This window comes from Cricetulus griseus, chromosome X (genome assembly GCF_003668045.3).
Source record: "Cricetulus griseus strain 17A/GY chromosome X, alternate assembly CriGri-PICRH-1.0, whole genome shotgun sequence".
Lineage (NCBI taxonomy): Eukaryota > Metazoa > Chordata > Mammalia > Rodentia > Cricetidae > Cricetulus > Cricetulus griseus.
This window is the reverse complement of record NC_048604.1, coordinates 108,493,336-108,508,141: the sequence shown is the minus strand read 5'-3', so window position 1 is coordinate 108,508,141 and position 14,806 is coordinate 108,493,336. Positions and strand designations below refer to the sequence as shown.

The 14,806-nt window shown below is 42.6% G+C and overlaps 1 pseudogene; it reads left to right on the top strand.

The window, feature by feature from the left end:
- The first annotated feature begins 11,479 nt into the window (after window positions 1-11,479).
- Window positions 11,480-11,924, top strand: LOC100755457 (annotated as a pseudogene).
- The last annotated feature ends 2,882 nt before the right edge of the window (window positions 11,925-14,806 follow it).

Here is a 14,806-nt window from a genome sequence, read left to right as displayed (position 1 = left end):
ATATTTAACAGGTTGGTGAGTGCTTATTCATAACGACCTGGTTTTGTTTGTTTGTAGGTGATTCACGTACCAACAGGTCTTAAATATGATCAAATCACTTTTGGAAATATTTTCAGAATGAAAATACAACTCTCCCTAAGGGATAAGGGAAAGACAAACCAGAATGATCCACTGAGTGGGGATGACATGGGGAAGAGTTTGGATAAGGAGGCTTCCTGCCACGTCTTCCTCTATAATGAGGATTGACTACAGGAAAGAAAAGTGTTTTGGCAAGTAGCTCTTGAAGAAGCTCACCAAGAGCCTCCTGTCTTCTAACAGACTCCTTTCCTTTACTATCATAGTGCCCCTGCCCCCCCCCGAGGTATCAGGGTGGTACACTCTGATATCTCAGCTACATCCTGGTTTCTCTGGAAGCCCACCCCTCAACCCTGTGACCAGTGCCCAGAGAGGTCATAGTGTCCCTCCCCTCCCCCCCCCGAAGTATCAGGGTGGTACACTCTGATATCTCAGGTACATCCTGGTTTCTCTGGAACCCTACCCCTCAACCCTGTGCCCAGTGCCCAGAGAGGTCATAGTGCCCTCCCCCCCCCGAAGTATCAGGGTGGTACACTCTGATATCTCAGGTACATCCTGGTTTCTCTGGAACCCTACCCCTCAACCCTGTGCCCAGTGCCCAGAGAGGTCATAGTGGCCTTCCCCTCCCCCCCCCGAAGTATCAGGGTGGTACACTCTGATATCTCAGGTACATCCTGGTTTCTCTGGAAGCCCACCCCTCAACCCTGTGCCCAGTGCCCAGTGCCCAGAGAGGTCAGAGGTGGTGCTTTGTGATGCCAGAAACAATCATAATGGCTGGCGAGGCTGTGAGGACCAATCAGGGTTGAAGGGTGTGGCCCTGCATTGTTTGGGGGCCTTGATCAGTTGGCTGTTAGAGAGCTGTGGGTTCAGACCTCAGGTAGGCTCCCTTATGGAGGTTAGGGAGGAGGCAGTGGAGCCCAGCACAGATTCAGCTCCCTCAACCTCACAAAACCAGCAAATGACTGCCGTGACACCCTCTCAAGCCTGCCCCTGCGCACCTGGCACAGCTGTAGGTCAGCCAGTTTCGGAAAGCTGTGAAAAGGTGAGCCGACTAGAGCAAAGTACTCTTTCTCCTTGGTTGATCAGTTTCCCTTCCCTGGGAATCTTGTCTTTCCCTGGCCTGGCATGGATTTCCTCCTCAACCCACACCTTTTCCTCACAATGTCCCCTTCACATGCTTACCACCACTGTGCTGTCCTTACAGGTTCAAAAGATTTTCATGAGGCGAAGAAGATCCCGGCGACGTAGGAGGCTGAGGAAAAGACTCGCTGACAGAACTTTGAGAACTCTTGCGAGAGATGGGGCAATGTCCTCTCCTGAGCGCCACTGTCGGCTCAACGTGGAGCCGCGCAAGAATGATCCTGGTCAAGAAGGGGTCTCAGTGAGCACCAGAGTCTCTACTGAGGACCTGGCCAAGTCAGGGACTCAGCATGCTCAAGATCTCTCAACTCCTCAGAAGTCTGGATGCTGAGTCAGATCAAGTCATGGACATCGACAGCTCCGTTGACAGTTACCACAGAGTCCTCTTGTGGTACTGCAAATAAAAGCAAGCAAATGTGAGCGGATGAGTTTCCTGTGGTCTGTTTTGGGCTCTTGTGAGAAAGGGTGGGTAGATGGCTTGGTAAGAGAGGGTCATTGGATTGTACAGGTCTGGGAGCCTGACAACTGGTCTACCTATAGACTGATGATGAAGGATCTGCACTGTTGCCACCCGTGCAGAAGATCAACTTGCTCCTGTTGCTTTATTTCTTGGGACAGGATGTGGGGTGGAAAGGGCTGGTGTGTCCTTGTGTATTTGGAAGGGGCACAGGTTGGGGGAATGGTTTATAGGATGCAGGTATGAGATGCTACATGGTGAGAGGTATAGGGACAGCAGTACCAGCCTCCGCTGAACACCCTGGATGCCAACCTCCTCCCAGTGTTTGTTGCATCCCACTTTGTGACATAATCCACTTACAGGCTTCAGTAGAGCCCAAGATACCACCTTACTGAAAGAAACCATAACACCCTGGGAAATGGGTGATTTCAAGCCATAATAAATACAGCATTGATTGGCCTAATCCTTCTCAGATTTGGTGTTTGGAAGGGCAGTGCATGTTGTCTGCTTGTAGTGCAGGTCATAAAGCTGGGGGCATTGTCTACAGGGAGATTTAAATGTACACACCTGCCCTATAAAATATCCTTACTTTGAGTAAGTTTTTCCCAGTTTCTTACCTCTAAAAGCAATGAAAAATCCTCTGATAAAGGCCTCTTCGATGATTTATTACATTACTGGTTTATCAAATACAAACATAAGAAGAGAGGTGGACATTAAACTCATAAAGATAGGGGTGCTGCTGGAAGACTAAACTGGTGTGTTTCCGTTTCAATTGCTGGGACAAACTACCATGATTACGAACAATGTGGAGGGAAGAGTTCATTTTACATTACAGTTCCACTGCATAGTACATTGCTCAGGAATTCAAGGCAGGAATTCAAACATCATAGGAACCTGGGCCAAGAGCTGATGCAGTGCCCATAGAGGTGTGCTGCATGCTGGCTTGCTCCTTCTGCCTTCTCAGCCTGCTTTCTTGTAGTATCCTGTGCCACCAGCCCAGAGAATAGCAACACCTACAATGGCTGGGGGCCTCCCACACACAAATCACTAAGAAAATATTCTACAGTCTTGCCTACAGACCAATAAATGATACCTAGAAATTTTCTCAATCTACACTCCCTCTTCCCTTGGACTCTTTTCCTCTTGTTGGTTTGTCTTCCTCATAGTTTTTGTTTTATATTATTTTGTTAATTTAAAAAAAACGAATGAATGAGTGACTTAATGAGTGAATGAAAGAAAACCTAGCCACCAGGACAAAATTTAGCAACAGAACTGTCCCTTACACTTATACCTGCTACGAAAGGCAAAAATCAGTTTTCTCCATACACTGGATATACCAACCACTCCAGAGCAGACCTCATGTTCAGAAGTAGTTGCTCAGCATATAATTTAACTGCACAGGGTTTTTTTGTGTGTCTGTATGTGTGTGTGCTTTTATTTGGTTACATTTCATTGGGGTTTTTTGGAGGGGGGTATTTGTTTTCTTATTTTGGAACGATTTTCTTGTCATGTTTTCTTTCTGTTTTTTACGAGAAACAACCTAAATTTGGATGGGGAAGGAGGGGGAGGAATATGGGAGGACTTGGTGGAAGGGAATAATATGTTCAAAATATACTTAGATTTTAAAATTGTTTTAAATATTATAAAATAGTAAATAGGAATATAAATTGTGAAACCCTAAAAAAAGAGAGAGAATCCATCTTCCTAAATGACTCTAGCATGGATCAACTTGACTGAAAACTGACTCTGGTCAACTCAATGCATGATCCCAACACAATCCAAATACAACCCTTCCTTTACCATTTCCCCTAGATGGTATGCTAATATTAATATTACAACATGAAATATAGTACAGCATTATAAATTCCGCAGTGTTCAAAATTTCAACACATTAAACTTTAGTCTCTTTAAACATCCAAACTCTTATTCCGACTTTAAAGTGTCTCTAATAGATTTCCAGTCCTGCAACTTTGGGCTCCTATAAAACAACAATAACAACAACTTTCTTGAAGCACATTAATACAACAAGAACATCTGTTCAACGATGTTCATAGCAGCACTATCTGTAATAGCAAGAAACTTTAAGCAGCCTAGATACCCCTCGACTGAAGAATGGATAGAGAGAATTTGGTACATTTACACAATGGAGTACTACTCAGCGGGAAAAAAAACAATGGAATCTCGAAATTTGCAAGAAAGTGGATGGAACTAGAAGAAACCATTCTGAGCAAGGTAACCCAATCACAAAAAGACAAACATGATATGTACTCACTCGTATGTGGATTTTAGACATAGGGTAAAGGATTACCATCCTACAATCCACACTGCTAGAGAAGCTAGTAAACAAGGAGGACCCTAAGAGAGACAAACATTGTCCCCTGGAGAAGGGGAAAGGGTCAAGTTCCCTGAGCAAACTGAGAACATGGGAAGAGGGGGGGGATGGAGCTGTGAGAATGAGAAGGGAAGAAGAGGAAGGATGCAGAGGTCATGAGGGAGCAGAAAGGTTGAGTCAGGGGAAGAATAGAAGAAAGGGTATGTGATAGGTAGGGTTTTAGTTGGGGGTTGGCAGGGGAGGACCGGAGGGAAAAGGGAACTGCAATTGTCATGTAAAACAATCTTGTTTCTAATTCAAATAAAAAATCTGAAAAAAACCAACAACTTTCTTATTCTGTGGGTGAATAACTGGGGCTAGCCATCAAATTGACTAGCCATCGAATACACTTCACCATTTAAAGTATTTACTTAAGGATCTGCCATTGTTTGGGCTTTGCTTCTGGCTAGGCTGTCTTCCTGAATCCTTTCTCACACAAACCCCAGCATCCCAAGAGCAGGTTTCGGACACACAATGAGAACAATAAGGGTCAATAGGATAATTAAGAGTTTTGCATTCTCAAGTGCTGATCTTTTTTCACTTCACAGGACAACCACTTTGTAATTATTCCTACATCAGTAGCCATACTCCTAAAGAAAGGTGACTTTCCCTCTTACAGTAGCCATCAACAGCCAATAGGTCCGCAGATGGGGGTGGGGCCCTGTGAGCACCCTCCCTTCTGGAAGTTTCAACCAGCTTGATCGTGTGCAGGTCTTTCTTGTGTGCCTTGAGTTCCTGTGTGCAACCATCATGTCACACCCAGAGTACTGTCTTTCACATCACTCTTCTGTAACTTCTGGCTCTCAGATTCTTTCTGTCCTCTCTTCTACCATGTTCCCTGTACCTTGAGGAGGGGATGCTATACAGGTCCTGTCTGTGGCTGGGGATTCACAGTTATTTATTCTCAGATTTTGATCAGTAACTATATTAACTGAGTCACAGTGCAATAAGAAGATTCTCTGTTACTAGAATTCAAACCACACATAAAACCTCACACACTTATAGTCGAGATTTCAAACCCCACTATCACCACTAAACAGGAACACCAGACATAAACTTAACAAAGAAAAAAAGGAACTAATAGAAGTTATGACCCAATTGGGTTTAACAGACATCTATAGAAAATTCCATACAAACACAAAAGAATGTCCCTTCTCAGCGCCACATGGAACCTTCTCTTTATCGCCCACATAGTGGACAACATAGCAAACCTCAACAGGTACAAAATTTTAAAATAATCCCCTGTATCTTATCAGCCCACCATGCTTTAAAGTTAGAATTCAACAACAACACAAATTGCAGAAAACCTACAAACCCATGGAAACTGATAACGCACAATTGCACCATCCCTGGGTCAAAGAAGAAATAGAAAAAGAAAAGTTTTCCTAGAATTCAATGAGAATGTGGACACAACATACCCAAACTTATGGGACACTTTGAAAGCAGTACTAAGAGGAAAGTTCATAGCACTATAAGTCCCCACATGAAGAAACTGAAAGCTCTAGAACACAAAGAAGCCAATGCACCCCAGAGGAGTAGATGCCAGGAAATAATCAAATTAAGGGCTGAAATCAATAAAGTGGAAACTAGGAAAATAATACAAAGAATCAGTATAACGAAGAGGTGGTTCTTCGAGAAAATCAACAAGATAGACAAACCTTTATCCGAACTTACCAAACAGCAGAGAGTGAAGATGCAAATTAATAAAATCAGAAATGAAAATGGGGACATAACAAGAGACACTGAGGAAATCCAGAGAATCATCAGGTCATACTTTGAAAATCTGTATTTCTCAAAATTCGAAAATCTAAAGGAAATGGACAATTTTCTGGATAGATTTCACTTACCAAAACTGAATCAAGAAGAGATAAGCAATTTAAATAGACCTATAACCCCTAAAGAAATAGAAACAGTCATCAAAAGTCTACCAACCAAAAAAAAGACCAGGGCCAGATGGCTTTACTGCAGAATTCTACCAGAAATTCAAGGAACAGCTAATACCAGTTCTCCTCAAAGTATTCCACACAATAGAATCATCAGAAGGGTCATTGTCAAACTCTTTTTTTTCCCCGAGGCTTCAAAAACCTGGGTACCCAAACCACACAAACACACAAGTAAGAAAGAGAACCACAGACCAATATCCCTCATGAACATTGATGCAAAGCTGTGATGCATTCTTTTATGTTGCATTTGTTTAACTTCTTGAAGGTGTGTTGCTTTGCCTGATAAAACACCTGATTGGTGTAATAAAGAGCAGAATGGCCAATAGCAAATCAGGAGAAAGGACAGGCAGGGCTGGTCAGCAAAGAGAATGAACAGAAGGAGAAAAAAGAGAAGGAAAATTGAGGAGCAAGAAAAGAAGTGGCCAGCCAACCAGCTACTCAGACTGCCATGGAGTAAGAAGAAAAGTAAAGGCCGGGCGGTGATGACCCTTATCTTCAATCACTGAATTTCAGAGGTAAAGTCAGGCAGATTTCTATGAGTTTGAGGCCAGCCTGGTCTGCAGATCTACTGCCAGTGCAAGCTCCAAGGCTACACAGAGAAACCCTGTTTTGAAAAATGAAACATAAAGTAGAATGAAAGGAAAAGTATGCAGAAATATTGAAAGGTAATAGCCCAGAGGCAAAAGACAGACAGGATAATTTAAGTAAAGAAAAGCTGCAAGAAACAAGGCAATTAAGGGCAAAAATTCATATACAATGTTAAGATGCAGAATGTGTTTATTTGGGAGTTGGGTGGCAGGTCCCCCAAAAGGGCAAAGAATACAAAACAACCAACAACATCTCTGTTCAAATTTCTGTTATTTAACTTACATTTTAATTAGTTACTAAGTAGTAGGATTTCAGCTCGGTGGTGGTGGTGGTGCACACCTTTAATCCCAGCACTTGGGAGGTAGAGGCAGGCAGATCTCTCTGAGCTAGAGGCCAGCCTGGTCTACAAAACAAGTTCCAAGGCAGCCAGGACTGTTACACAAAGAAACAGTCTCAAAAAAATCTGGATTAAAGGTATATCCTCCCACCTAAAAGTCTGTATTAAATGTGGCTCTTCCCAATTCCAATGATTTAATTAAGAAAATTCCCTCTGGCCCTGGGCTTTTTCTTTTGGCCAGGAGACTTTTGATGACTGTTTCTATTTCATTAGGGGTTATAGGTCTAATTTAAATGGCTTATCTGTTCTTGATTTAATTTTGGTAGGTGATATCTATCCAGAATATTGTCCCTTTCCCATAAATTTGCCAATTTTGTGGAGTACAGGTTTTCAAAGATTCTCTGGATTTCCTCACTGTTCATTGTTATGTCCCCCTTTTCATTTCTGATTTTGTTAATTTACATGTTCTCTCTCTGTGTCTCTCTGTCTCTCTCTGTCTGTCTCTGTCTCTCTGTCTCTGTCTGTCTGTCTGTCTGTCTGTCTCTCTCTCTCTCTCTCTCTCTCTCTCTCTCTCTCTCTCTCTCTCTCTGCCTTTTGGTAAGTTTGGATAAAGGTTTGTCTATCTTGTTGATTTTCTCAAAGAACAAGCTCTTTGTTTCATTGATTATTTGTATTGTTTTCTTTGTTTCTACTTTATTGATTTCAGCCCTCAATTTGACTATTTCCTGGCATTTACTTCTCCTGGGTGAGTTTGCTTCTTTTTGTTCTAGAGTTTTCAGGTGTGCTGTTAATTCTCTAGTGTGACTATTCTCCAGTTTCTTCACGTGGGCACTTAGTGCTATGAACTTTCCTCTTAGTACTGCTTTCAAAGTGTCCCATGAGTTTGGGTATGTCGAATCTTCACTTTCATTGAATTCTAGAAAATCTTTAATTTTTTTATTTCTTCCTTGACCCAAGAGTGATGCAACTGAGCATTGTTCAATTTCCATGAGTTTGTAGGTTTTCTACAATTTGTGTTGTTGTTGAATTCTAACTTTAAACCATGGTTGTCTGATAAGAGATGGGGATTATTCCAATTTTCTGTATCTGTTGAGGTTTGCTTTGTTGCAGAATATGTGATTCATTTTAGAAAAGGTTCCATGTGGCACTGAGAAGAAGGTATATTCTTGATGGTTCCAGTGCAGAATTCTACCAGAAATTCAAAGAAGAGCTAATACCAATACTCCCCAAATTGTTCCACACAATAGAAGCAGAAGGGTCATTGCTAAACTGTTTTTACGAGGCTACAATTACCTTGGTACCCAAACCACACAAACACACAACTAAGAAAGAGAACTTCAGACCACTATCCCTCATGAATATTAATGCAAAAATACTCAATAAAATACTAGAAAATGGAATCCAAGAACATATCAGAAAAATCATCCACCATGATCAAGTAGGCTTCATCCCACAGACACAGTGATGGTTCAACATATGAAAATCCATCAATGTAATCCACCATATAAACAAACTGAAGAGATCAGGGATAACAGGAACATACCTAAACATGATAAAGGCAATATACAGCAAGTCAACAGCCAACATCAAACTAAATAGGGAGAAACTCAAGGCGATTCCTCTAAAATCAGGAACAAGACAAAGGTGTCCACTCTCTCCATATCTCTTCAATATTGTACTTGAAGTTCTAGCTAGAGCAATAAGGCAAAAAAAAGGAGATCAACAGGATACAAATTGGAAAGGAAGAAGTCAAACTTTCACTATTTGCAGATGATATGATAGTCTACATAAGTGACCCAAAAAATTCTACCAGGGAACTCCTACAGCTGATAAACACCTTCAGCAAAGTGGCAGGATACAAGATTAACTCAATCCTATATGTTCTGGGATTGTTTTGTATGCTGGAGAGGATGTGGAGAAAGAGGAACACTCCTCCACTGCTGGTAGGAGTGCCAACCTGTACAGCCACTTTGGAAATCAGTATGGCAACACCACAAGAAAATGGGAATGAGTCTGCCACAAGATCCAGCAATTCCATTCCTAGGCATATACCCAAAAGAAGCACATTAATACAACAAGAACATCTGTTCAACCATGTTCATAGCAGCATTATTTGTAATAGCCAGAACCTGGAAGCAGCCTAGATGCCCCTCAACCGAAGAATGGATAGAGAAAATGTGGTACATTTACACAATGGAATACTACTCAGCAGAAAAAAACAATTGAATATTGAAATTTGCAGGAAAATGGATGGAACTCGAAGAACCATTCTGAGCAAAGGACACAGTCAGTAAGACAAAACAACCGCCCACAGAATGGGAAAAGATCTTCACCGACCTCACATCTGACAGAGGGCTGATTTCTAAAATATACAAGGATCTCAAGAAGCTAGCCACCAAAACACCAAACAAGGAAATTAAAAAGTGGCGTGCAGAACTAAACAGAGAATTCTCAACAGAGGAATCTGAAATGGCTGAAAGACACTTGAGAAAGTGCTCAACATCCTTAGCCATCAGGGAAATGCAACTCAAAACCACTCTGAGATACCATCTTACTCCTGTCAGAATGGCTAAAATCAATAACACCAATGACAATCTATGCTGGAGAGGATGTGGAGAAAGAGGAACTCTCCTCCATTCCTGGTGGGAGTGCAAACTTGTACAACCACTTTGGAAATCAGTATGGCAGTTTCTCAGGAAAATGGGAATCCGTCTACCTCAAGAGCCAGCAATCCCTCTCCTGGGCATATACCCAAAGAATGCACACTCATACAATAAGGACATATGTTCAACTATGCATAGCAGCATTATTTGTAATAGCTATAACCTGCAAACAAACTAGATGCCCCTCAACTGAAGAATGGATAGAGAAAATGTGGTATATTTACACAATGGAATACCAATCGTCAGAAAAAAAAAAAAACAATGGAATCTTGAAATTCGCAGGCAAATGGATAGAACTAGAAGAAACCATCCTCAGCGAGGTAACCCAAATACAAAAAGATAAACATGGTATGTACTTGTTGGGGGCCAAATCTCAGGGCTTGGCATGAGATCCTAGGCCATGCTTGGCAGGACACATAGTTAACCTTTACACAGCAGCTCCTTAGAACCTCAGCTCAAGAAAAGAAACAACCTGACTCAGTCCTCCACCCACAGGCTCAGTCACCTAAGCAACCCCTTCCTGGACCTCTTACTCATGAATTCTTTACCCTGCCAAACATCCTCTTTGTGGCTTCCTAATTTCCTGCCTATACCAACACCTGGTGCACAAGCAACCCATTTTGCCCCTCCCCATATCCTGACTATATAAGCTAGCCTGAGAAAAGTAAAGTTTGCCACTTGATCAGAATCCTGTCTTGTGGTTGTTCTTTCTGTATCTCTTGTCCCTATTCCCTATCCCTGACTCTCTTGCCCCAAGTTGATGTCCTGCAGGTTGGGACATTTACTCACTCAGTTTTGATTTTTAGACATAGAGCAAAGGATCACTAGCCTACAATCCACACTGCCAGAGGAGCTAGGAAACAAGGAGGACCCCAAGAGAAAATTGCATAGTCCCTCGAAGAAGGGGATGGGGACAAGAACCCCTGACCAAATTGGAGCCCAGGGGCAGGGAGAGGAAGGAGAGTCTTCATCCAGTTGCTGTTTGAAGCAGAAACAGATACCCACAGCTACACACTGAACCATACTACTGGAATTCAGTTGTGGAGAGGGAGGAGGGTTGAGCAAAGTAGCCAAGACGGGGATGGAGAGACCTGCAGAAACAGTGGGCCTGACCTACTGATAGAATAGAGACCCTAGCCATAAAGCTGGGGAAATAGCATTGGACCAAACCAAACCCTCTGAATGTGGGCGCCAGCTAGGAGTCCAAGACAGTCTACGAGTCCTCTAACAGTGGAGCCGGTCTTTATCCCTAGAGCACAAATGGACTTTGGGAGTCCATTCCCTAAAGAGGGATACTGTTGCAGCCCAGATACAGCAAGGAGGGCCTAGGCCCTCCCCCAAACAATATGACAGACTTTGAAAGTCCTTGGTGGAGGGCCTCACTATCCCTGGGGAGGAATCGGGAGTTGGGTGTGGAGTGATCAACCAGCAGTCAGTAGGGTCAAGGTTTCTTTATTCAGATACACCAGCCAAGCGCAGGCCAAAGCAAGGAGGAGGGAGCCCGGACCAGGCCCAGAAGAAGGGACGGTTCACATGTCTGCAGTCCCTTAAGAAGCCTTCCTGATGTCACCTTAGACTTCCCCTCACCCCGCCCTCACGGGCATGTTCGTGTTCCAGCACACCTGTCTGGGTTACCTGGGGGCGGGGCTACCATGTCTCCCTACAGTTGGGTGGGGAACATGGGAGGATGGGAAGGTGAGGGAATGGGGGGGATCGATATGTAAATATGAGTAATTAAAAATAATTAAAAAAGAAAAAAGAAAATGTTCAATATACATTGCATGAAATTCTCAGAAAATTAATTAAAATATTGTTAGGGGTGCATGAGACCCCATGAGCTCTGAACTGCCCACGAGCTCATAAGGGCTTCTCGTCAGCCCCAGCCCCCATAACTTGGTAGCCTTCATGCTCACTGCTGCCCTCCATTGCTCCACTGCAGCTACAGTCACTCAAGGCCTCCTGCACCCTGTCTCACCTTGGCCCCCAGCCCTGCTGCCACCATCCAGTCCACTTGCTGGTATTCTCACAGGTCACATGGGATAGGTAACAAGTTTGATCCTCAATGAGGGACAAACATCAAAAAGCCAGACATAGAAACCTGGGAATTACATAAAGGGATGAATACCCTTGTTGGCTATGATCTAGTTCCTGAGCCTAAAATCATTAACGATGCCTGCAGGTATGCAGACCATTAAGTGATTTTGCTAGTATGGTTCATATCCTCGAGGCTGTTAAGGACAAACCAAGACTTAGTCAGGAAATCCAGCCCTAAGCCATTCAGGAACTTAAACCAACTTTAAATGGACTAGAAATCTCCACTCCAGAGGAACTGGGCCTCAATAAAGTCTAAACTCCCCTTGATGGTCCCAAGGACTTGCTGCTATTGCTACTTGATTTAAACAGTTGCCTGGAAATGTTTTATTTGAACATGTTTTCCTTTGAGTATCAAACCATGTAATAGTAACTGGGATTCTAATAAAGAGAAATGAGTTTGAACAGAAAAAAGTATATATTGTTGAAGGGACTGGAAGTAAAAGCAATGGCTTCTCATTCGGAGGACCAGGTTTGATTCTAGCACCCACATGTGGCTCACAACCAACTGTAACTCCAGGTCCACAGGATCCAATGCACACTTCTGGCCTCTTTGGGCACTGCACATACATATATGCAGGCAATACACCCAAACACATACAACAATAAAATAAAAAATCACATTTTTAAATTAAATTATTGTTTAAAAGGCCAGGCAGTGGTGGCACATGTCTTTAATCCGAGCATTGTGAATTCAAAGCCAGCCTGGTCTACAGACCAAGTTCCATTACAGCCAGAGCTATACCAAGGAACCCTGTCTCAAAAAGAAATACGTGCGTGAGTGAGTGTGTGCGTGCGTGCGTGCGTGCGTGCGTGCGTGCGTGTGTGTGTGTGTGTGTGTGTGTGTGTGTGTATGTGTGTGTGTGTGTGAATAAAACTATATAATATATATATGTGTGTGTGTATAACACTATATAGTGTGTGTGTGAATAAAACTATATAATATATATATGTGTGTGTGTGTATAACACTATATAGTGTGTGTGTGTGTGTGTGTGTGTTTTAAAAATAAAAGAACTAGAGAGATGGCTCAGAAGTTAAGAGCACTGAGCACTGGCTGCTCTTCCAGAGGACTCAGATTCGACTACCAGCAAACACACAGTAACTAACAACTGTCTATAACTACCATTTCAGGGGACCTGACACCCTCTTCTGGTCTCCACAGGCACTAGGAACACAAGTAGTACACAAACATACATGCAGGCAAAACACACACACATAAAATAAATTTGATAATAACAGCATAGGGGGTGGGGAGACGGCTCAGCCATTAAGACCACTTGCTGCTCTTGCAGAGGACCAGAGTTCAGTTCCCAGCACAAACATGATGGTTTATAACCAGCCATAATTCCAGGTCCATGGGATCTACCCTTTCTCCTGATCTCTGGGAGTACTAGGTAGCATGTGCATGTGTGCCATACATACATTCATGCAGGCATACACGCATACACTTAAAATGTAAAATATGTTTTAAAAACATTTAAATGGTCAGGATAATAATAAAATCGATGTAAAGGAAAGAAAAGGGGGGCTAGAAGGACAAGAGGAAAAGAAAAAAATTAAAGATACAAATAAATGGAAAGACACCCATGTTCAGGTAGCATGGAAATTAGCATTGTTAAAATGTCCAGCCGGGTGGTGGTGGCACACGCCTTTAATCCCAGCACTCTGGAGGCACAGGCAAGCGGATCTCTGTGAGTTCAAGGCTAGCCTGGTCTCCAGAGCAGTGCCAGGATAGGCTCCAAAGCTACACAGAGAAACCCTGTCTTGAAACCCCCCCAAAAAAGTCCATAGTACCCAAAGTAATCTACAAGTTCAATGTAATCATGAAAATTCTAGAAAAAAATCCTAAAATTCAAAACAGTCCTTCCTTAATAGATAAAACTGGAAGCATCAGACTTCTTAATTTCAAATTATATCACATGCCTAATAAAAAAAAGTCTGGTACCGGCATAGATCCACACATCTAGATCCACTTTGAACAAAATTGTCAAGAACCAACAATGAGGAAAAGACGTTGTCCTTGAAAAATGCTATTTCTTGCTCAAGAAACAAGCTGTTGGCCTGCATCTGCTCTCTAGTTGCCTAGCAAGACTTTCCCACACCCTTCAAGCCTCAGCTCCTCCATGAACCCCCTCCTTGCCAAATTAGGCCTTCCATATCCCAGGCTACGAAGACTCACTGCAGAAACCTCTGCTGTAGCAACAACCATATTAGTATTTTCACTGTAGACCAAGAGCTTCTTGGGGGAACAAAACTTGCCTTTTCATCTTTATATAACATGCCTAACTCGATGCTAGGAATATACTCACTGCTCAATAATTTTGTTGAAGAAAAATAAATAAAATTGGCCAAGTATATTAATAATATTTACAATGAAGACATGCCAAATCAAAATAACAATGGCATATCACATGACATGTTACAATGTATACTGTAAAAACAGCAAGAGAAGTCAGGCATAGTGGCATACCCATGGGATTGGAACAGAGGCAGAGGCAGAAGGATTCTTAGGAGTCTAAGACCAGCCTGGGCTATATCACTAGACCCTATGTCAAAACCAAGAATGAAAACAGATGGGAAAACGCAAGTTTTAGGGAGGATACAGAGAAAGAGGAGCTCTTTTACAAACTAAAATTTCTTATTTTAAAAATTTTGATGTGTTGGGGTCCACATGATTGCAGATGCCTGAGGAGGCCAGAAGAGGGCATCAGATCCCCTAGAGCAGGAGTAATCTGTTTCCCAATGGAAGTTCTAGGAATAAAACTCAGGACCCCTGGAAGAGTAGGAGCTCTTAACTGCTGGACCATTTTTCCAGCCCCAAAGGATCTCTTTGTTTTATTTATTTATTTATTTTGTTTTGTGTTTTTCGAGACAGGGTTTCTCTATGTAGTCCTGACTATCCTGGAACTCACTCTGTAAACCAGGCTGGCCTTGAACTCACAGAGATACACCTGACTCTGCCTCACAAGTGCTAGGATTAAAGGTGTGCACCACCACCACCCAGGCCAAGAGGATCTTTTATACACTATTAGTGGGAATGTAAATTAGTACTGCCATTACAGAAATATGGTAGTTGCCCCCAAATTAAAAATAGAGCTTTCATGAGATGACTCAATCCCTCTTGGATGGTATATGTCC